The sequence below is a fragment of the Juglans microcarpa x Juglans regia genome, chromosome 5D (assembly GCF_004785595.1).
Source record: "Juglans microcarpa x Juglans regia isolate MS1-56 chromosome 5D, Jm3101_v1.0, whole genome shotgun sequence".
Lineage (NCBI taxonomy): Eukaryota > Viridiplantae > Streptophyta > Magnoliopsida > Fagales > Juglandaceae > Juglans > Juglans microcarpa x Juglans regia.
This window is the reverse complement of record NC_054602.1, coordinates 11,131,965-11,156,651: the sequence shown is the minus strand read 5'-3', so window position 1 is coordinate 11,156,651 and position 24,687 is coordinate 11,131,965. Positions and strand designations below refer to the sequence as shown.

Genomic DNA, 24,687 nt, shown 5'->3' with positions numbered 1-24,687 from the left:
TATCGCCCTTCTGCACATGATCTCGAAGAAAATGATATCTAACCTAAATATGCTTAGTTCTAGAATGTTGTATTAGGTTCTTTGAAAGATTTATAGCACTTGTATTATCACATTTTATTGGAATGTGATTCATGAGCTTAAAGTCATCAAGTTGTTGTTTCATGTAAAAAACTTAAGCACAACAACTACCCGCAACAACATATTCTACCTCAGCAGTAGATATTGCAATATAATTTTGCTTTTTACTAAACTATGAAACAAGTGCATGGCCTAAAAAATGACATGTTCCACTAGTGTTTTTTGATCAACTTTGCAACCAGCATGATCTGCATCTGAGTAGTTGATTAGGTCTAAAGAAGTGTGTTTAGGATACCATAACCCTAGGTCAATTGTACCAACAAGATATCTAAGAATGCGCTAAACTGCAATCAAATGAGATTCTTTTAGAGATGATTGAAAATGTGCACATAAACATGCATTAAACATAATATCCGGTCTACTGGCTGTCAAATATAATAAACTACCAATCATACCTCGATATACCTTTGAGTCAACTAGCTTACCGCTTTCATCTTTCTCAAGTTTGGTGGATGGGCTCATTAGTGTTCCAATTTCCTTCGCACCTCCATCTCAAACTTTTTGAGTAATTTTTTGATATATTTTGACTGATTAATGAATGTTCCACTTTTTGCTTGCTTGATTTGCAATTCAGAAAAGAAATTAAGTTCTCTTATCATGCTCATTTCAAATTCTTTCTGCATACTCTTAGCAAAATCTTGGCACATATTTCCATTAGTAGCACCAAATGTTATACCATCCACATAAATTTGAATTAGAAGAATATCAACCGTTTCATGTTTGATGAAAAGAGTTGTATCGATTTTTCCTTTTAAAAAACTTTTTTCAATCAATAAACCACTAAGTCTCTCATACCAAGCTCTAGAGGCTTCTTTAAGTCCATATAGTGTTTTTGTGAGCTTGAAAACATGCTTTGGAGAAATATAATTTTCAAAACCTAGAGGTTGCTCAACATATACCTCTTCATTTATATAACTATATAAGAAAGCACTTTTAACATCCATTTGGAAAAATTTGAAATCAGTATAACAAGTATAGGCAAATAGCATTCAAATAGTTTCTAATCTTGTGACCGGTACATATATCTCATCATAATCGATTTATTCTTCTTTATTGAAATCTTAGGCTACAAGTCGAGCCTTGTTTCTAGTGTTGACTCCAGACTCATCTTTCTTATTTCTATAAAACCATTTTGTTCCAATAACTATATGATTTTTAGGTGTAGGAACAAGTGTTCAAACATCGTTTATTTCAAATTGATTTAGCTCCTCTTGCATAGCTAGAATCCAAGATTTATCAAGAAGTGTTTCATCAATAGTTTTAGGTTCAATTTGAGATAAAAATGCAGTATGATTGCAAACATTTCTAAAAGATAATTGAGTATTTACACCTCGTGATGGTTCTCTTAGAATTTGTTCCGCTGAGTGATCTTTCACAAGTTTCCAATGTTTGGTTACATCTTGTATTAAGTTTTGTTGATCTTTCCCGATGTTTCCATGTTGGACGTCCTCTTGGTGTTCTCTTTATTGAGTCTGAGGCTTTCCATTTTATTTATAGCTTTTGTTTCTTCATCAATAAATTTCTTGGAAAGTAGAGGATTAGATTCATCAAATATTACATTCATAGATTCTTGTACAGTCAAAGTCTTTTTATTGAAGACTTTATAAGCTTTACTATAAGTAGAATATTCGAGAAAGATACATTTATCAAATTTTACACCAGATTTACCTAAAGTATCCATGTCATTCAAAATGAAACATTTGAATGCAAATATATGAAAGTAACCACGTTGGACTTTTTTCCATTCCAAAGCTCTTAGGGGTTTTTTTTTTCTAATTTAGACCTTAACATAACTCTATTTATAACATAACAAGCAGTACTTACCGCTTCAGCCCAAAAATAACTAGGCAAGTTGTTCTCATTAAACATTGTTCTTGCCATCTCTTAAAGAGTTCTGTACTTCCTCTCTACTATCTCATTTTGTTGAAGAGTTCGAGGAGCAGAGAAATTATGTATAAAATCATTTTCATCAAAAAAAGTTTCAATATCTTTATTAACAAATTTTTTTCCCCCTGAAATAGTATAACCCTTTTCATTTTGAATTTTCTTGCATAGCTTGGTAAAGATATTATGTGCCTCACCTTTATGAGCAAGAAAGATGACCCAAGTATATATAGAGAAATCATCAAAAATAACAAATGCACAATATTTTCCTCTTAGGCTTGCAACTCGGTTTGGTCCAAAAAGATCCATATGTATCAGTTGTAGTGGTCTAGTAGTGAAAATATTTTTCTTGGTTTTAAAAGAAGTTATTGTTTGTTTGCCAAGTTGACATGCATTGCAAATTTTGTTTTTAAAAAAATTTGCATTTGGTAAACCTCTCACAAGATCATTTTTTGAAAGTCTGGAAATAAGTTTCATGTTAGCATGACCTAGTCTTCTATGCCATAGTCAGCTAATTTCATTTTGAGCTGAAAAAAAAGTAGTATCTTATGAGACAATTTCTTCAAATTCAATAGTATAAACATTGTTGTTTCTAAAAGCAATAAAACAAACATTGCAATCATGATCATTCAAAATAATGCACTTATCCCTTTTAAAAGTAACTATAAGTCCTATATGACATAATTGACTTATGTTCAAAAAGTTATGTTTTAGACCTTCAACAAGTAGAACATTTTCAATTATGAGAGAAGACTCACTTCCAATTTTATCTATTCCCACAATCTTCTCTTTTGAATCGTCTCCAAATGTTACATGTCCTTCTTCTTTATATGCAAGATTAATGAACTTAGTCTTGTCTCTCATCATGTGTCTTAAACATCTACTATAAAAAAACACTTGCTTTTGCTTATGGAGGATTTCATGCATACCTACAAAAACAACTAGAATATTTTTTCTGTTCTTTGGGTCCTTCATTTATTAGTATTAGAAGAAACAAGATTTTTAGGTACTCATATGACCCTAATAGTCATTGTATGTTTTCTTCTAGTACTAGGACAAGCATAATAATTATGACCATTTTTATTACAAAAATTACATATAACATGTGACATATATAAAGAACTTGAGTAATTGTAATATTATTTTTCTTTGAAAATTTTATTTTTTATGAAAATAATTTTGAATACTGGACTTTGATTTAGAATGATTATCAAATAAGTTTTTACAAGGTTTGTATTTTTGTTTTGGCATGTATCCCAAGCCTACCTTGTAAAAACCAATTATCTGACTACTAAGAAGTTTTTCAAAACAAAATTTTCCGTTTGTAAAGTTTTCAACTATCTTTTCTAAATCAATCACTTTCTTTTTCAACTCATGATTTTCATATTTTAACACGATGTTTTCTTTTCTTAATACATCAATTTCATTTGTTAAAGAAGAATTTTTATTTTTTAAGGTAGTATATTTGATACTCAATTTCTCAAGTTTCTCATATACCTCTTTCAAAACATTTTGCAATTCCTCATATGAAAGATTTTCAATATTGCCAAGATCTGTTACCTCAAGGTCGTCTTTAGCCATAAGACAAAGATTTGCAAATCTCCATTTTTTGCTTCACTGTCTGAGCTACTTGAATCATCATCCTATGTAGCTTTCAGTGCTTTCTTGCCCTTATTTCGATCTTTCTTTAGCAGAGGACAATCCGCCTTAATATGTCTAGGCTTATTGCATTTGTAATAAGTTAAAAAGTCATTTTTACTTTTATCTTTCATGGAAAACTTTTTGAATGATTTCCTTTAAGGAGGTTTATTTCTCTTTAAGAATCTCTTAATTCTTCTTGTTATCATCGCAACTTCTTCATCTTTGTTGTCAATTTCCTCATTTTCATCACTTTCACTTTCATAAGGAACATCTTTAAGTGTCAAGCTTGTTTAGCTTTCATTCTTCTTCTCCTTTTTTTAATGTGTACTCATGGGTCATAAGTGACCCGATGAGTCTATTTACTTCAAGTTTCTTAAGATCTCTAACTTCAATAATCGTAGTTACTTTTGATTCACAGCATTTTGACAGGGAGTTGAGAATTTTTCTTACTATCTCCAAACTGGAATAGACCTTGCCAAGAGCTGTTGAGCTGTTTATAATGTTAGCAAAACGAGTGTACATTATAAAAATAGATTTATCATCATTCATTTTATGCATTTCATATTCATGAATAAGAATATAAATTTTTGATTCCTAGACTTACGAAGTTCCTTCGTAAGTTACTTTCAAGTTATCCCAAATTTCATTTGTTGTCTTGCAAATCATTATTCTATTGAACTCATTCTTATCGAGAGTATTATATAAGAGACTTATAGCCGTTGAATTCAATCTTAGAATTCTCTCGTCTTCATGATCAAACTCTTCTTCTTCCTTTTTAACCTTTACTTCATCAACAATTTTTGTTGGGATATAAGGTTCATTTACAACGCATTTCCAAATTTTTCGACTTTTATCCTAAATGAATATTTTCATTCTACCTTTCCAGAATGTGTAACTGTTTCCACAAAATAATGGAGGGCGGCTACTGGATTGACATTCACCAAAGGTAGCTACAATGTTACCTATAATATCTTAACTCAAAAGATAGTTAATCTTATAAAAGAGTCCCTGCTCTGATACCAATTGTTACCCAGATGACTAACACAAAAGGGGGTGAATTGAGTTGTATTTAAGAATGGACAATTATAAACCATATACACAATATAAAATATGAACAAAATACGAAGTAGTAGTAAATATAAAGATTAAGGGTAAGAGATAAGCAAACTCAGTATTTTAACAAGGTTCAGTCCTACTGTCTACGTCCTCGCCTCAATGTATCCCTTAAGAATTTCCAAATTAACTATTCAACCTCCTTCAGGTGGAAATAGAAATCTATTACTCCTTTGAGCAGTACTGCTACAAAGAATCCGTATAAAACACCTTTTACACTTGCAATCACCTTATGCATGGTGATTTAACTATTCTCTGTGTAGAACACCTTCTACACACAAGGGTTATGCACAACATTTTAATGATACTAGAGCTAATAATGGGTATGTTATCAGAAAACACTCCTCAATTAGTGAAATAAGAACAATACTGTGCAAATTATATCTCTCTCAAAATGAACAAGGGTTAAGACTCAATTAGAGAAGAGAGATTGAAAGCTTTGAATGAGGAGGAGGCGACCGAGATGAGGATTTCTACTGATGAGGAGAAGGTGACTAAGATGAGGATTTCTACATCCTCACTGGGACTGACCAAGACTGGATTGATAGGAACAACTCCTTCAGCTAGGTACCATTCCTCCATTTTTTCTGCATGTTGCATCTTATTGTTACAACAAATGTGGATCTTATGGGACATAAAGCCACATTTAGCCGAAAATGCGTACAGTTCCTTATACAAGTGGTACGTGGAGACCCCATCAACTAGCCACTTCATATTTTTGAGAGGATCCGTTATGAGGTGAGCGTCATCTCCACAGACAACCTCCCATATGGAGTCCTCATTACCAAGCTATTACTTGCTCAGAGTGTGCAACTTATGGTGAAGTGGAGGACAAACCAGATGAGCCCCATCGACATTACCACACACCATCAGAACATTGGACAGGAGAAGGGGCATGCTTGAAGTCAGTCTGGCCACGTACCAGATCTTGTTCCTCCAACCCAGTCTGAGCCTGGTATTGTGAGTACTAATTAGCCGCCGACGGGTACATCTATGGGAGATGCGCGGGCTGCTTGTGTTGATGTGATGGTCTCAGATATTACTGTGCACATCGACCGAAAGATCAAGTCAGTAGAACAGTGTCTTGGAGATTTTGTCGTCGATGTTCTCCATCGGATAGATATCCTAAACACAAAGGTCAACGCATTAACTGACAATTTTAATAAATATGTAACCAACACGTTTTGAATATTTTGTACTTTATTTTTATCATATGTAATGAACAATATTATTATTTAATATATCTATTGTTTTTTAATTTCAATTCTCAATATTTTTTAATTTGAAATATCCAACTTTAATATTAAATCAATTAACGTTCACACCTGATAATCAATAACGTTTGAATGTTGGCGCCAAAAATTTTCACGTTTGCACGTAAATAGACCCCACGTTCGAATGTCCAGGGAATGTTCTAACAATATGTATACGTCCGAATGTAATGCAATTTCTTAGTAACCTTCAGTGACGGTTTCCACAAACTGTCACAGAAAATACTTTTTGTGACAGTTTGGGCACTGTTCACAATTTCCAACCTTCACAAAAATTAATTTTTGTTGTAGTGTCCCTAGATAACTACTTTATATGGTTAATATTAAATGTTGATGACCCACTTTGCTACCTTAAATGTTGGTTACTATTCATCTCTATATACGATAAACTTTGCTAATCGCTCTCCATGCACCAAATTCTAGTTCCATCCCTGGGTATATCTCATTTTTTTCAAAAAATAATAGGAGATTGATGTATCAACCTTTAAATATTGGAAGGTTTAAAGCTTAGCAGCTTTACACTTGATCTATATATGCATATAAAATAGAGAAATTCTATTTGCATTAGAGACTGCATGTGCAAACATTTCATTAAATGAGAAAAAATATCATTTTAATAAGGATATTATTGTAATTTTAAAAAAATTTAAAGACAAAATTGAGTAGACTTGTACATGCAGTCCCCATTTGTGGGCTGTACGTAGCATTGCTCTATAAAATATAATTAAATATATGTAATATATTAAAGGAAATTGAAAATATTGAATTATTAGAAGATCGACATTCAGACGTTTGACCCCTTTGGAGACGACCTACTCCTGGCTCCAATTGTAATGTTTTGTACGTAAATATATGCTTTCAAACATTATTTTTTTTTTTTAATTTTTGTGATAAAAACAAATTTTTTGAGGTGGAAATTTTCTTTAAAGAAAATAATTTTTGTTATAGTATTAATAATGTCCCTATCTACGTACCCATGGGTGGTTGCATGAAAATGAAGATGAAATCGTTCGGGGACATGGGTGGAGTTAAGATGATCTCTTGGAAAGGCAAATGGAGACGGAACGGGAAAGAACAGAGAGAAGTGGAGAAGGAAAGAAATCTGGGGGAAAAATAAAAGATTTTTAGAGATTTGGTGCCCAGATCTACTTCGGCGACTTTGAGCGCTGCAATAGGTTTTTTCTTTTTCTGGCGAAATAAATCGCTGCAAAAAGACTTATATTCGCTGCAGCAAATGTCAATAAGGGGCCCACTTCCTACTAAATCGGCTGTCTCAGCGAAAATATGCGGCGATAAAAAAACACGCTGCAAAAAGTGATCTACTGCGGCAACTCTTCTTGCAACGCTATAAAAATCGCTGGAACTACCCTTTTTCTTGTAGTGCCATTTGTCTGGGAATGCACGTTATGCAAACCTTTACAAGGAATCGAAAATATCAACTTGATACGGACAACAAACTCTTTCGGTCGTTTGTCAAAATTAATTGTAATTACATATGATAATGATATATCCTTCATTTTCACGTGCTCCTGAAAATAAATCAACTCTTAATTCAAGCAATATTAACGTATACGGTGAACTGTCAAGACGTTTTCATTACCAAACATAAAAATTAAAGAAGTTTTTCTTTTTTTTTGTTTTTTGCTTCAACCAGCTAGCTAGAAAAAGATCGAAGTTGATTATTATTCAAGTAGGAACTGCATGCACGCATAAAATAGAACTACTTATCAAAACAGTTCTCAGATCTTTTCAGTTTTCTCCCTAAATTTGATGACAAAAAGACGAGCTGAGTTTATTACTCAGACGTTAAGTACAACATTTGCAGGCCGGGAAAACAAAAGAAAAATGGAGGCAGGGAAGGAAATTAGAAGGAAGCTGGAAAGATTCAAGTAGTAGATCACAACTTCGTTATTGCTGCACAAGATTTAATGTCATTTACTCACGGATCAATTATAAAAATATCACTTGATGATGATCATGTGATGATTAGCAAGATATTCTCCAAGAAAAAAATGCACATGCATGATTCATGCACGTTATTGAAAAGAACAAATTTGCAGGTCCCGGCCCCGTGCAGTTAATGTCCATGCACACAACCATAGATTGCACGGTACTAGACCACAAATCAAACCAGATAATTACATGAATGAGATAATTCAATTCGTAGCTGCATGAGTACCAAGTATTAAAACAAGGCGATCGATCTAACTTGCATGGATTCACCACATGAATTTCATTTCTCAAGAGGCTTCATGTCCAGTACTATATATATATATATAAGCTCTTCGTTCCTATATCATTTCATCCTCAGCAAGTCGTCGTAGTAGTACTGGAAAACCAAAGAAGCCACAACTATTTCTTTCTCATAGCTACCTGCTGTACCAAAGATTTATGGCCTAAATTTTGACCATGAACTAAATTACACTTCTTCCAATAACACAAACCCACTAGATCCTGAGGAGTTTAGGCGACAAGGGCGCCACATGATCGTAGACTTCCTAGCCGATTACTATATATGTAGATATCGAGAAATATCCAGTCCTAAGCCAAGTTGAACCAGAATATCTCCAAAAACACTTGCCAAAGTCCACCCCACGTGATCCAGAACCCATCGAAACATGGGCGGAACTAGGATTTGGTGCATGGGGGGCGATTAGCAAAGTGTATCGTATGTAGGGGACAACAATAACCAACATTTAAGGCAGTAAAGTGTGTTACCGACATTTAATATTAACTATATAAGGTTGTTATCTAGGGACAAACTAAATTATTAAAGTCACCCATTTAAACCTCTTACTTGAGCTCCATTGGACTCAAGTGAAAGATAAAAATTAAGATAGAAATAGTCATGAAAGATTTTTTGAAGCAAATGATAAAAACTAAGTAAACAAAGATAAATTTTTTTTGTTGAATCTAAGATTGAATATTGTAAAGTCTCTATAATATAGATAGAAATAGTTATGCGAGATTTGTTGCATTTGCTCCTAATTGTTAACTTGATGGTAGTATCTATGTACTTTGTAACGCCCCGTCCCCGAGGGTCCGGAGAGTTAGCTCAAATTACCTGAAAATCAACTCCAACATTGCTAATATTCTTCTAAAAGCTCCAAATCCAACGTAAACACTTCAAATTTAATTAACCACACATACGTGTATATAAAATCCTCGATACAATAACCCCCAAAATTACCAATTTCTCTACATGTCACTTAAACTCACATTTCAACAATATAATTATCAAAAATCACCAATATTCATCGAAAGTTTTCTATTCTCAATCCACTATTCTTAAGTCATCTCACCCAATTCTTCATGGTCCTTATCCTCTGCTGAAATATCCAAAAATCATCTGAAAATATTGGAGATAAGAGGGGGTGAGTTATCAACAACTCAGTAAGTAGAGAGCATATACTAGTATGTAAACATGAGCCTTTTTAGAAAATTCCGTATGCAGAAATAAAACATTTCATTTTTATATGCAGATCTCATAAGCGTGTTATTAGAAAATCAGAGCGACTTTTCAGACTTTTTAAACTCAAAAAAATTAATTGTTCATATTTAAAGACACTTTCTATATTCAAAGACCATTTTCATATTCGACAACCAACTGTTCATATTCAAAGATCCGTTTCATAATCAAAGACATTTTTTTGGTATTCAAAAACCATTTTCATATTCAAAAACCAACTGTTCATATTTAAATATCAGTTTCATATTCAAAAACGTTTTGGCATAACATAACTGAACATCTTCATCTTATCATATCATGTCATATCGTATCATATCATATACCATGTTTAACCCCCGTGGTAGGGTTGTGCTATCCCCGGTGGCCAAACCAGGCAGTATCATATGGTGAACTTTCCATTTTTCAATCTTGGAATCCCGAGTGTGCACACAGGAAAGAACACGTAAAAAGAACCATATCATATCAAAACACATAAAAAGAACACGTAAAAAGAACCATATGAGTGGGTGCACTCATATCATATCATATCATGTTGATATCAACCATATCACGTGAACCAGTATCATCATATCAGAACCATATTCAGAATCAGATTCAGAACAGATAAGTATGCCAAAGTTTTATCACATCCATATCATATCAAAACACGTGCGAAACATATTCATATCATTTCCATTTGATCAAAAACATATCCAAATCATTTCATACCACATGCACAAAAATCTTAATGATATCATATTCGCTCTTTTGTATATTTCAGAAACTTGTCAAATATTGCCCATGCCTACATATTTCATGTCAAAAACATTTCTTTTCTCTTTCATACGTATCTCATGAGTGAATGCAAAACATATACTGAGGTGGTTTTTCACTTTTTCTTTTTAAAACAACATGCACATTTTTACAAACCAACCTCAGTTCATTTATTTTTATGCAAATCTAGCATAGGAACCCCGCTTACCTGGACGACTTAGCTTTTCCAGAATTTTCCTCAAAAATGTCGAGTCGACTATAAATCGTTACCTATAAAAATAATCACGTAATTTCCGTAAGTTTTCAATCATTTACGGATTTCGATATGTAAGCCTAAGCTTCTAAAATAATCTATTTTAATTCCTCAAAACTTAAAACCCTCATAATCCCAAAATATATCATCACTTTCTAAAATCATCAATATCCACCGTAACCAACGTCAAAACTCAAAACACCAATATTTAAATCTGAAACCGTCAATAAATCTCACATCATAAACCAATCACACAAACAACTCCATAATCCAATCCAACCGACCCCTTACTCCTCGGATTCAGTCCTGCATAACCAACCAGTTCACAGTAAAATGAGTTAGAATAAAAATACATTTAAATCATGAAAGTTATTTAGAAAAATACTTACAATGCTATAATATAATTTTTGAAAGGTCACGGAGGTGCAAAAAGGTGGCGACACAACAACAGAACAGTGCAAAATGCACTGTGGCCGTGGGTCTCAGAAACCCACTTTTGAACGGGGGCAAACCAAAACCCGAAATTGATAGAGTAGGGCTTAGAGATGTCGGTGAAACTAGTGGTGGTAGTGGTTTGCCATGGGTGGCGGTGTAGGAGGCGGTTTTAGGATAAAAATGCCCAAAACGGAAATGTGGAGGGTGGAGCTTCACCGGTGACGGATCGGAGATGGGAATGGGTGGGTTAGGTTGCTAGGAGGTCGAAGATGAAGTGGTGAAGAGATGGTGGCCGGAGGTGGCGCGATGGCGGCGCTGGAGCGAAGAGAAGGCCGCGGCTTTGAGGAGATCGTGGTAGCTAACGGCAGCGCGAGGGAGGCTGAAACTGGAGGGGGGTAGTCCCCGGAGGGAGGGGAAGACGATGGGCTGGGCGGTGAGGTGCAAGGCGGCGCGCGGCGGTGGCTAGGTGGAGGAGAAGAAAATCGCACGGGAGAGAGGGGAAGCAGCGCGCGCGGGAGAGGGAGAGAGGAGAGAAGAAAAAGAAAAGAAGAAGAAAGAAAAAAGAGAAGGAAAAGAAAAAGAAAAAGGAAAAGGAAACATAGAGGGAAAGAAATGAGGTCCAATTCTCACATCTTGAGTCCAAAAAAAAATGATCCAACGAAAATAATTTCAAAACAGTAAGTCAAATAAAATAATTTAAACGTAATGATAAAATGAAGATAAAATAATTAAATCCAACAATCAATTAATTTAAAATAAAGAATAATTTAAATGCATCACAATAATAAATATTAAGAAAACATAACAAATTAATTTTTTACAAATTAAAAATCATAAAAATTAAATCCATTAAAAAAATCCGAAAATTTTAAAACAAGAGAATAAATTTTTGAATTATTAAAAAAAAATTCTTCAATAAAAATACACTAAAATACGAGGTGTTACATACTTACTAGCAAAACTAATCCAAACAAGCTAGCTAGTGGAAGACTTAAAAAGGAAAGTGTAAATAAATAGAAAAAAATGTGATTGTAAATTTACCAAATAGCTTATAAAAAGAGACCAAGATATTTTATTGCCTCCTATAAGATGTAAAAAAAAAAATTGAGAATATGAGATTTTATTAATGGCAAAAAATAGGTGTAATTAGGAAAAAATTATTAAAAAACTAAAAGAAACCTAGACAACTAAGTACTAAATGAGATTTTTGAAAATGCTTTGGCGAGACAAATTATCTTTATATTAGGATATCTTTGAAAAAAACTATATACTAAAGCATATTTTTTAAAAATTTTGTGGGGGCTATCGTAGGTCCGCCCCTGCATCGAAACCATTCTCCAATACGTGAAAGACATATTATTCCTGGCATAACGCATTCGCAAAGCCCTAACTTCTTTGCCTACTTCCAATGCACAAGTAGCATAGCAGGGTTTCTCGGTGAGATGCTTTGCACTGGATTCAATGTGGTTGGGTTCAACTGGATATCATCCCTAGTTGCGACTGAACTGGAGACGATAGTCATGGATTGGCTTGGAGAGATGCTCAACCTGCCTAAATCTTTTCTATTTTCGGGCAATGGAGGTGGAGTGATACAAGGGACTACTTATGAGGCCATTTTGTGCACAATGGTCGCTGCCAGGGATCAAATGCTTCGCCGAGTTGGGGGACAAAATATGGAAAAGTTGGTAGTTTATGGGTCTGACCAAACACATAGCGCACTCCAAAAAGCGGCACAAATAGCAGGAATCCACCCAAAGAATTTCAGAGCCATCAAGACCACTAAGTCCACATCATTTGCGCTCTCACCACTCACCAGACTCCTACGATCAGCCATTCGTGCAGATATGGAAGCAGGTCTGGTCCCATTGCACCTATGTGCCAATGTGGGGACAACATCAACGACTGCCATTGATCCATTAGAGTCATTATGTGATGTGGCAAAAGATTATGGCCTTTGGGTCCACGTTGACGCTGCTTATGCCGGAAGTGCTTGCATTTGTTTTGAGTTTCGGCATTTCATGGATGGCGTTGAAGGTGTAATCTCACTCAGTCTCAATGCACATAAATGGCTTTTCACCTCTTTAGATTGTCGCTGCCTTTGGGTAAAAGATCCGAGCGCCTTGATAAAATCACTATCAACATACCCCGAGTTCTTGATAAATAAAGCCTTTGATTCGAACCAAGTGATCGACTATAAAGACTAGCAGATAACTCTAAGCCGAAGATTCTGAGCCTTAAAGTTATGGTTCGTGCTTAGAAGCTATGGAGTATTAGGTATTAGAAATCAAAGAGGGCAGAGAGCTATTTCACACGAAGGAAATGGAGAATGCTTGAATATTCCTCTTGTATTTTGATACTGTAGCACAACCAACAAATATATATACATCTCGAGCGCAACAAACTAACTGCTAATTTACCACAAATGGTAATTCTCTAACAATGGGAAAATATCTACAAAATAATTAAAAGAATATTCGAGAAATGAAATACATGAAATATGTGCAGTATCATCCATGCCTAGACTTATGATTTAATGCAAGACGACATACAGCTTCTGTAGTAGATAAATGACCTGCAGTTGGGAGATCATAATTCTGTAATAGCCCCCCATAAGATGGAGAATAGAGATTAACTATTCCCATCTTGGACAGATGTAATTGAAGAAAATATGAGGGCAAGGCTTTGGTAAAAATGTCAGTCAGTTGGCTGTTTGAGGCAATATGGGCAGTGGTGACAATCCAACTTGATGTGCTTTGTTGTTTCGTGAAAAACTGGATTGGCAATGATATGAAGAGCCGCTTGGTTGTCATAGTAAAGTAATACTGGCTCTGAATGATTAATCCGAAGATCATTGAGAAGATATTTGAGCCAAGTAATTTTAGAACATGTGGAGGCCATAGAGCGATACTCAGCTTCAGCTGAGGAATGAGAAACCATAGATTGTTTCTTTGACTTCCAAAAAAAAAGAGAGGCTCCAAGAAATACACAATAACCAGTGACACTACGACGTGTGTCAAGACATGAGGCCCAATCTGAGTCACAATATGCTCTAAGTTAAAGTTGAGAAGAAGATGAGAGCAATATGCCTTGACCAGGAGCAGCTTTGATATATTGGAGAATCTTATGTGCTGTGGCCAAGTGTGATGTTGTTGGATGACTCATAAATTGACTTAGAAGCTGGACTGTGATATGAACCCGGGGGAATGAAATCCCTTGAACCCACAGTCAATTTGAAAACTCTCCAAGAAAGCCAAAATCAAGTCAATGGATGAAAAATCTAGACCCGATGAGAACTCGTTTCAAGAACCTAGATTATATTAAAATCTAGACCCGTTGAAGAACCCATCTCAAGAACCCAGATTACAAGGAGAAACGCCACAAAAGTTGTGATTTATCTTTGATAAGTTTAAAAGTTCAATTAAGAACAAAAGGAGTGAACCCGGGGGAATGAAATCCCTTAAGCCCACAGTCAATTTGAAAACTCCCCAAGAAAGCTAAAATCAAGTCAATGGATGAAAAATCTAAACCCGATGAGAACTCGTTTCAAGAACCTAGATTATATTAAAATCTAGACCTGTTGAAGAACCCATCTCAAGAACCCAGATTACAAGGAGGAACGCCACAAAGGTTGTGATTTATCTTTGATAAGTTCAAAAGTTCAATTAAGAACAAGAGAAGTAAAACTCAACTCACAATCAATAAATTCATCAAATTTCATAAATTTCTTAAAATGAGGCAACATAGACTATTTAAACCAAATCTAATTAAAACCCTAGCCAAAATAATGCCACTTTTCCCAAAAATGCCCCTGATGAACAGTGATGCGGCTACTGTTGCTCGCTACAATACTTGCTACAGTAAAACCCTAACCCTAGTTCAATAAAATAATAACTTTCCCAACATGCCCTTGCATAGGCCCCCGTTAGGTTCTTCCCATAATAAACTCAATTATTCTAAAATAATAAAATAAGTCATTTAAATGAATCAAACAAGTTGAAAGCTTTCAAGTGCCCAAAACTTTTAAGTCATGTTGTTGCCCTCTTCTATAGCTTATCAAATGAATGAAAACTGGATCTTCATCCTTCAAGCCCATCATGAATATTGGGATCTTGCTAAACTCGTCCCAAGTGGATTGCATCATTGTCTCCTTGATCTCCTTGCTGCAAAGGATCTTTAAAACTAGGCTCATCTTGATTCCCATCATTCCCCCTCTCCTCAAAAGGATTCAACCTCGAATCTCCACCTGGATCAAAGGAAAAATGGTTAGTAGCATTGAAAATAGCAGAAAGAGGATACTTACCTGGAAGATCCATTAGATATGCATTTTCTTTAATTTGTTCAAGAATTTGGAAAAGTCCATCCGAGCTACTCCTGTCATCAACAGGTAAAGGTGTTAAATCTAAAAGAGTAAATGGATTAAGTTTATAAACAATTTCAAAAGGTGAAAATTGTGTAGTTGCATGATAACTCCAATTATATGTAAACTCATTGAATGGTAAACAATACTCCCACAAATATTCATGAAACATATCTAAAGCTTTCCTCACACTAAAATGACCACTCCAATTATATGCAAACTCAATAAAACACAAATGATACTCCCGTAAATGCTCATCCAACAAGTCATTGTATGGCAAATGATACTCACACAAACGTTCATGAAACACACCTAAAGCTTTCCTTGCACCAAAATAACAACTCCAATTATATGCAAACTCAATGAATGGCAAGCAATACTCCCACAAACGTTCATGCAACACGTGAATCAATGACAAATAATACTTCCACAAATGTTCATATAACACTTCAATGAATGGCAAATGATACTCCCACAAACGTTCATGCAATACATCAATGAATAATAAATGATACTTCCACAAACGTTCATGCAACACGTCATTGAATGGCAAATGATACTCCCACAAACGTTCATGCAAAACATCAATGAATGACAAATGATACTTCAACAAACATTCATGCAACACGTCATTGAATGGCAAATGATATTCCCATAAACGTTCATGTAACACAACAAAAGTCTTCTTTACACCAAGGTTACCTAACAAACCACCATGTCTATCTCACACAAGCAACTTACACATAAAACTAGTAGGCATACAAAATCTATTATCTCTAAACAAGTACCAATCTAGTTTATAGAACTTACCAAACGATGTTTTCTCACATGTTCCATACACACTAGCAAAGTCATCATCATTAGTATGCAATTCCTTATCATATTCAAGTCTCAATAATTTTGCATCTAAAATGAAGACAAGGACATACCTTCTCGCTAAAGCATCAACCAATAAATTTACCATACCTTGTGTGTATTTGAGTACATGAGGAAAAGTATTAATACAGTCCTCCCACTTAACATGCATTCTAGTCAGCAACTTACCTTGTCCTTTCATGTGTGTCAAGGACTTATGTTCTTCAAAGAAAGGTCGGTTAGGAATTGTCGCACCTCTCACAAAATCAATATAGTGCTCTATCTCTCTAATAGGTGGCAATCCACTAAGTACACCCCTAGGAAACACGACCTCATATCCCTGCAACAAAGAGAAAACAACACTAGGCAAAGATACGTCAAGTTCATTAGTATTAAGAATCGCCTTAACATAAAAACTCACTTTTCTCTTTGTTTTTCTCTCACTTTCTTCACTCTCTCTTTTCTTTCCACACTCTTTTTCTTTTTCACTCTCTTTTTTCCTTTCACTCTCTTTTTGCTTTTCACTCTCTTTTTTTCTATCACTCTCTTTTCCTTCATCTTTCTTTGAACTCTCGACCAGACAATTATTTTTCAACTCATTCTCTCTTTCTCTTGAGGTCTCAGCCTCAGCCTCACCCTCTTTCTCTCTCATTTTTCTCTCTCTCTCCTTTTCAGCCTCACTATTTCTTTTTTTCTCAATCTCACTTTCACTCTTGCTTTTTAGCTCAATCTCTTTTTCACTTTTCCCTTTTTGATCACTCTCACTTTCACTCTTTCTTTTTCGAACAATCTCATTTTCACTATTTCCTTTTTTATCACTCTTACTCTCACTTTTTCTTTTTTGATCACTCTTATTTTCATTCTTTCTTTTTTGAGAAACCTCACTTTTGAATTTCAATTGGTCCCCATGGACCTATGTTGGAGTTAAAGGAGCAAGTTTGATTGTTTTTCCATCATTTTCGAAATTGTACATGTTCCTTAACCCATCATGAATCACCTTCCTATCATACTACCACGGTTTCTCCAACAAAATATGGCCAGCATACATAGGCACTATATCACAAAGGACCATATTCTGGTATTTCTCAATTGAAAAAGAAACTAGCACTTGCTTATTTACCCTAACCTCCCCACAATCACTCAACCACTGCAACATGTATGGTCTAGGGTGTTTCAAGGTAGGTAAATTCAATTTCTCAACTAAAGTAGTGCTAGCCAAATTAATACAACTCCTCAAATCAATAAGCATACTACATACATTGTTGTTGATGTGGCATCTATTATGAAAAATGTTCTCCCTCTGCTGCTTTGTATCATCTATCTCAATTTTGTGTATTGAGTGCACGCGTTGTAGCAAGAGAATCACCACTCTTCTTTCTCATACCCATTTTCAACATTAGACTCACTTCGTTTCATATCTCTCATGACCTGTAAATTTCTAATTACCGCATCTTGATGATCTATCTTATCTCTCACTTCACCCAACACCAAGTTTAACCGTTCAAATTGTTATTCCATGGATTGCAACACAAAAAATGAGTTATCTACCATCCCCTTTGATGAAGAACCACTCCGGTGAGACATTGTAAAGTGTTGCACAAAAGAATGTTAGTGGAAAACCTCACACACTCCCTTACGTGTTTACACTCAAATAATGGCACTCCACTCGTGTTTCACACTTAATTGGCTTTTTCTCGATAATAGTCTCATACACTCTTGCTTTTTACCTCAATAGTTTTATCGCTCAAGTTCTTTAAGAACTAGTTCAACTAAATCAAGACAAAGCAACCATGTTTTATCCCAACTAGTAATTAGGTCCAAGAAACAAGAACAAGAGAAAAACGAAAGGAATGAAAAAAAAATGACATGTGAATCAAGACAATATACAACCTTGTATTATTCCAACCAGTAATATAGATCCAAGAAACAAGAAACAAGGAAGGAATAAAATGACACGAGACTCAAGGAATTTATATGAGGGAAAGAGTAATTATAAAATAAGATACCAACTACAAATATGTATTCAGCCCCTTTGATGATAAAACTAAATTAACAAATGTTTTTCTTTTCTCTTTGTTGCAACTATGTAGCAACCTTTGAATATGCTACCTTTTTTTTTCTTTTCTTTTCGAATTTTCTTTTCTTTTCTTTTCTTTTCTTTTCCTTTCCTTTCTTTTCTTTTCTTTTCTTTTCTTTTCCTTTCTTTACTTTTCTTTTTCTCTAATTCAATTACAAACAGCAATACTCAATTGTGAAAATCAAGCACACAAAAATTGATAAAGAAATAAAAGAAAATCAATGGAACGGCACTCCAAGCAATTGACAAACTTAGAGATGCATTAAACTCTAGAAATTTGAAACCCTAGATGATGCAAATTTCAGCCAAACCCAAAACCCTAAGAATTTCGGCAGCCTACTTTTTGTTATCGTAATTTTTTTTTTTTTTTTTTGCAACCCTAGAACAATGTAGCCCTAGAATTAAATTTATGGATACAAGAAATTAAAAGATAGAATTAGACCTGATTGGAAACCTTGCTCTAAATACCAAATGATATGAACCCGGGGGAATGAAATCCCTTGAACCCACAGTCAATTTGAAAACTCTCCAAGAAAGCCAAAATCAAGTCAATGGATGGAAAATCTAGACCCGATGAGAACTCGTTTCAAGAACCTAGATTATATTAAAATCTAGATTCGTTGAAGAACCCATCCCAAGAACCCAGATTACAATGAGGAATGCCACAAAGGTTGTGATTTATCTTTGATAAGTTCAAAAGTTCAATTCAGAACAAGAGGAGTAAAACTCAACTCACAATCAATAAATTCATCAAATTTCATAAACTTCTTAAAATGAGGCAACATAAAGTATTTAAACCAAATCTAATTAAAACCCTAGCCAAAATAATGCCACTTTTCCCAAAAATGCCCCTGATGAACAATGATGCAGCTACTGTTGCGCGCTACAGTACTTGCTACAGTAAAACCCTAACCCTAGTTCAATAAAATAATAACTTTCCCAACATGCCCTTGCATAGGCCCCCATTAGGCTCTTCCCATAATAAATTCAATTATTCTAAAATAATAAAATAAGTCCTTTAAATGAATCAAACAAGTTGAAAGCCTTCAAGTGCCCAAAGCTTTTAAGTTATATTGTTGCCCTCTTCTATAGCTTATCAAATGAATGAAAACTGGATCTTCATCCTTCAAGCCCATCATGAATGTTGGGATCTTGCTAAACTCATCCCAAGTGGATTGCATCATTGTCTCCTTGATCTCCTTGCTGCAAAGGATCTTTCAAACTAGGCCCATCTTGGTTCTCATCAGACTGCATAGCATATATCAGGCCTAGTGATTGTGATGTACAATAATCGACCAATAAGCCGTCTATAAGTACTTGGGTCTGATAGGGGAACACCAGAATTCTTTCTAAGTTTGAAATTCTACTCAAGAGGAAGCTTAAGAGGCTTGCTGCCAAGTGTCCCTGAATCAGCCAAAACATCCAAAGCATACTTTCTTTGTCACAAGTGAATGCCCTTGGAAGATCTTGCAACTTCCAAGCCAAGAAAATAGCGCAAACAACCAGGGTCTTTAAGCTTAAATTGAGTGTTAAGGAAGCATTTAAGGGAGGCAATGGAAGATGAACAATTTCCAGCAATAATAATATCGTCTACATAAACTAGAAGTGCAATGAAAGAAGTTCCATCTAGTTTAGTAAAGACTGTAATCAGCTTTAGATTGTTGGAATCCAAAAGCAATAAGTGAGGAGGAAAATTTAGAGTACCATTGTCGTGAAGCTTGTTTAAGGCCATAAAGGCTTTTGAGAAGCTTGCATACTTGGTTGGGGCTCCCTTTGGTGTAACCGGGTGGTTTAAACATATAAATCTCCTCATCCAAATCTCTATGGAGAAATGCATTATTGACGTCAAATTGAAAAAGGAACCAGCCCTTGACAGCAGCAATGGAGAGCAAAATCCTCACGGTAACAAGCTTGGCTATGGGGGAAAATGTTTCGGTATAGTCTACACTTTCTTGTTGTGTAAACCCCTTTGCAACAAGTCGTGCTTTCAACCTTTCCATAGACCCATCATCATTAAACTTGGTCTTGTAGACATACTTACAGTCAATAGCCTCTTTCCCAAGAGGCAAATCAGTGATGATCCAAGTTTGGTTTTGTTCTAAGGCTAAGAGTTCAGCTTCCATGGCTTTACACCAACCAAGGTGTTTCACAACCTGTTTATAAGTAGTGGGATCAGAGATGGTTGAAATAGAAGTAGAAAAAGTAGTAAATGAAGGGAAAAATTTCAGGTAAGTTAAAAAATGAGCAAGAGAACAAGAATTTCCAATGTTAGACTTGGACAACAACTAAGAAGTGGCTGGAAGTGAGCTCTGGCTGCAATGGAACTCTTGAAAATACTGTGGAGCTTTTCTAACTCTGGTGGACCTGCGGAGAGGGGGGTTAGATGGTGGAGAAGGGGGTTAGGCATATGTGAGGAGGGGGAAGGAAATTGGAAAGAAGGGGAGACAAAGTTGGAAGGTGTAGATTAGGTTTGAGGGGTGGTTTGATTTTGAGATGTGGCTGGAATTTGAGATGGGGCTGAGATTTGGATGGAAGGGGCAGGATGTTGAGGTGTGATAGGGTTGAAATTCAGCAGATTGGTGGGAAATTCAAGTGAAATAGGTAAGGACTTAGTAAAAACAAGTGTGGGAGAGGGGTTGGATGAGGGATGAGGTAAATGTTGGAAAGGAAATGTGGATTTATGGAATATGACATCCTGAGATATGAAGGTGGTTCTTGATTCAAGATCAAGGAGTTTGTAACCTTTAGTACCAAAAGGGTACCCTAGAAAAATGCACATGCGACCTCGAGGGTCAAATTTCTTCCTACCATTATGTAAGGTGGAGACAATACATAGTTAACCAAAATCTCTTAAATGAGAATATGAAGGTGGACAGTTAAAAAGAAGTTCAAAAGGGGTTTTATTTTTAGGAGTCCTATTGATGAGGTATGTGGCTGTTAAAACATAGTCGTTCCAAAATTCAAGAGGAAGACTAGCTTGGAATTTTAAAGCTCGAGCTACACTGAGAATGTGTTGATGCTTTCGTTCCACAACCTCATTTTGTTGGGGTATGGCAACACAACTAGTGTGATGAATAATACCTTTGCCGTTGAAAAAATTGTGCATAAAAAATTCTTTGCCATTGTCACTTTTTGGAATTTTGATTTTGAAATCAAATTGATTTTCAATTAAATTGGCAAAAGATTCTATGCTTTTTCTGGCTTCAGCTTTAGTGCAAAGAAGATAGAGCTAAGTGCTTCTAGTAAAGTCATCAACTATGGTAAGAAAATAATTAGAACCATCATAGGCAGGGACTGAATTTGGTCCTTAGAGGTCACAATGCACAATTTCAAAAGGTCTGGTTGTTTTATGTTTGCTATGAGGAAAAGGAAGTCTATGAAATTTTGCAAGTGGACAAACATAACATGGCTTTGTATTTATGATACTAATGTGTTCTTTTACAATAGGATTTGCAATCATATTTAAAACTGAAAATGAAAGATAGCCTAGGCGACAATGCCATAGGTCAGTAACAGTATGAGAATGGGAAACACAAGTTGTTGGTGGAGTTTTATTGAATTTTGAAAGTGTTGAGGCCAGAGCAGATGGAGAAACAACAGTATTAAGCAAGTAATAAAGTCCATCACTCACTTCACCCTTCTCAATCGTTGTCCATGAGAGAAGGTCCTGTATGAGACAAAAATCAGGAAAGAACACGAGACAGCAGATGAGTGAAGCAGCCAATTTCTTGGTTGAGATCAGATTAAATTTAAAAGAGAGAACACACAAAACATTGTTAAGAGAAATGGAAGATGACAATTGAATAATGTCAGTGTGTGTGACAGGAACATTAATTCCATTTGGGAGCCTAACTGAGTGAGAGATAGAGGTTGTGATGGAGGTGAGCAGAGAGGGGCAGCAGACCATGTGGTCTGTTGCGCCTGTATCAATGATCCAAGGAATGTTTGTAGTGGATAAAGTGGATTGTGTGCTGGTAGATAAACAAAGTGATATACCAAAGATGTGAGGAGTCGATGTAGAAGGAAAATTGGACTGAATCTTATTAGCAGAAGGCTGAACAACAGTGGAAAGCTCCCGAGGTTGAAGTAAAGCCAGAAGTTGCCAATACTGAGTCTTAGTGAGACCCACTTGAGCATCACTATTAGTTTCTGGTTCAAAAGCAGATTGAGCAACAAGAGCAGATGAGCCGTGGGTGTTATTGAACAATCTATGGCTAGGTGGGTAGCCATGAAGCTTATAGCATTTTTTCATCGTGTGTCCAAACATGTTACAGTGGGAACATATTGGTGGCTCAGCATTTTCGGCTTAGAAACAGGTATCAAGGGTGTGGCCAGTGATTTTACAATAAGTACAATATGCTCTGTCTTTCTTGGGTTTGGATTGAGGGGGAGCTTTAGTAGGGTTTGGGCAGGGTTTTCTGACTGCAAAGGCCAAGGAGTTAGAGGAAGGGTTGGTGGATGCCATCTCGTAATGGCATTCCTGTTGTTGAATTAGGGAGAAGACTTTGGTGAGTGGGGGTAATGGGTCGAGCAGCATAATTGATCCCGAACAAGAGAATAATTATGGTGCAAGCCCATCAAAAATTGAAATACGCAATCACGTTGATAACGATCGGATAATGTTTTCATTAAGCCACAAGTGCAAACAGGGATAGGATCATAAATAAAAAATTCATCCCAAAGAGTTTTTAGCTTGCCATAATAAATACTTACAGTGTTAGATTCATGGTGAAGGCTAGCTAAGTTCTTCTTGAGCTGGTAGATTCACAAGCCGTTCTGATGAGCAAATCGATCCTTAAGATCAAGCCAGATCTCACGGGCATCATCAACGAAAGCGATGATGGATATGACGGAAGGGCAAATGGAATTTTGTAGCCATGAGACTACCATATCGTTGCAGCGGTTCCATAGATCAAGAAGATGATCATTAGGGTTAGTGGATTGAGGAAGTGAGCCGGAAATAAACCCCAACTTGTTCTTCGCACGAAGAGCCCTCCTCATCGCACACAACCAGGTAATATAGTTGTCATTGGTGAGGAAATCCATGACTAAAATCACAGCATGGTTGTCGCCGTTGTCTAAGCAAAATGGTTTGTTAGGGTCTGTGAGGTTTAGATAACGGATGGTGTTCGTGGCACTGTGGGTGTTTGAGGGTTTGTTGGAATGAACAGAGAGATGCATGGAAGATGAGGAATCGTCTGAACTATCGGGAGAATCCTCCATGGATGGTGCTCTCGAGGCTCTGGATACCATATTAGGTATTAGAAATCAAAGAGGGTAGAGAGCTATTTCACACGAATGAGATGGAGAATGCTTGAATATTCCTCTTATATTTTGATACGGTAGCACTGTACAACCAACAAATATATATACATCTCAAGCGTAACAAACTAACTACTTATTTACCACAAATGGTAATTCTCTAACAATGGGCAAATATCTATAGAATTATCAAAAGAATATTCAAGAAATGAAATCCATGAAATATGTGCAGTATCATCCATGCCCAGACTTATGATTTAATGCAAGACGACATGCAGCTTCTGTAGTAGATAAACGACCTGCAGCTGGGAGATCATTATTGAGTAATATGGAGCGGCTAACTAGAGGAACTTCATGAGAAGTCATGTTAAAATGGCCAAACTTTTTGAAGGGTTTGTAGCAATGGACAAGAGGTTCAAGATTGTGGTCCCCAGAAATTTTGCCATGATTTGTTTCAGGATTAATCTGCCATTAACAATGGGTAAAGGGCATATCAAAATGGCAAGGTGGGTGATAATGGTCCAAAGTTACTAAAAGAAAAGACCACCACTGCAAATGAGATTAACAAGAAGTTATTGGAGTCCATTAACGCATCAGGTCGTGTTTACATGACTCGTACCGTACTTGAAGATGTGTATGTAATACAGTTTGCAGTTGGTGCAACTCTGGTAGAGGAAAGACACGTTATAATGGCTTGGAAAGTGGTACAGGAGCATGCGACTGCCATACTAAGCAACAACTAAAATGCTTTTGTTGGGATATATGTGGAGACAGGTTTTGGAGCTAAAAAAGTGTTTGCTGAAAGTTGGCTCGATAGTTGGCTCGAGCAAAGATCAAGTCTGAGAGTTCGCTCGAGTCCAGCTCGACACTCCGCTCGAGCCAATGTTCATTTGGCTATTTGCTCGAGTCGCGCTCGACACTCCGCTCAAGCGAAGTACGCAGTTTTTGCCAAATTAGGTTTCCAACACCACTCAATATAAATATATCATATTAGACTTGTGTTGGAAGGCCTCGAGCATATTTTGAGAGAGAACAATTGTTTAGTGAGTGCATATTGTGTGGGAAAGCAAAAACGACCTAAAGAGTGTGAGTTGAGATTGAGTGATTGTAATCTCCTCTGGTTAATAAGATTTCTGTAGCTCTGTGGTCGTAGGCAATTTGTCGAACCACGTATATTGT

General features: G+C 35.9%; 1 pseudogene; it reads left to right on the top strand.

Moving 5' to 3' along the window:
• The first annotated feature begins 5,769 nt into the window (after positions 1–5,769).
• On the top strand, positions 5,770–24,251 carry LOC121265671 (annotated as a pseudogene).
• Positions 24,252–24,687: the final 436 nt, after the last annotated feature.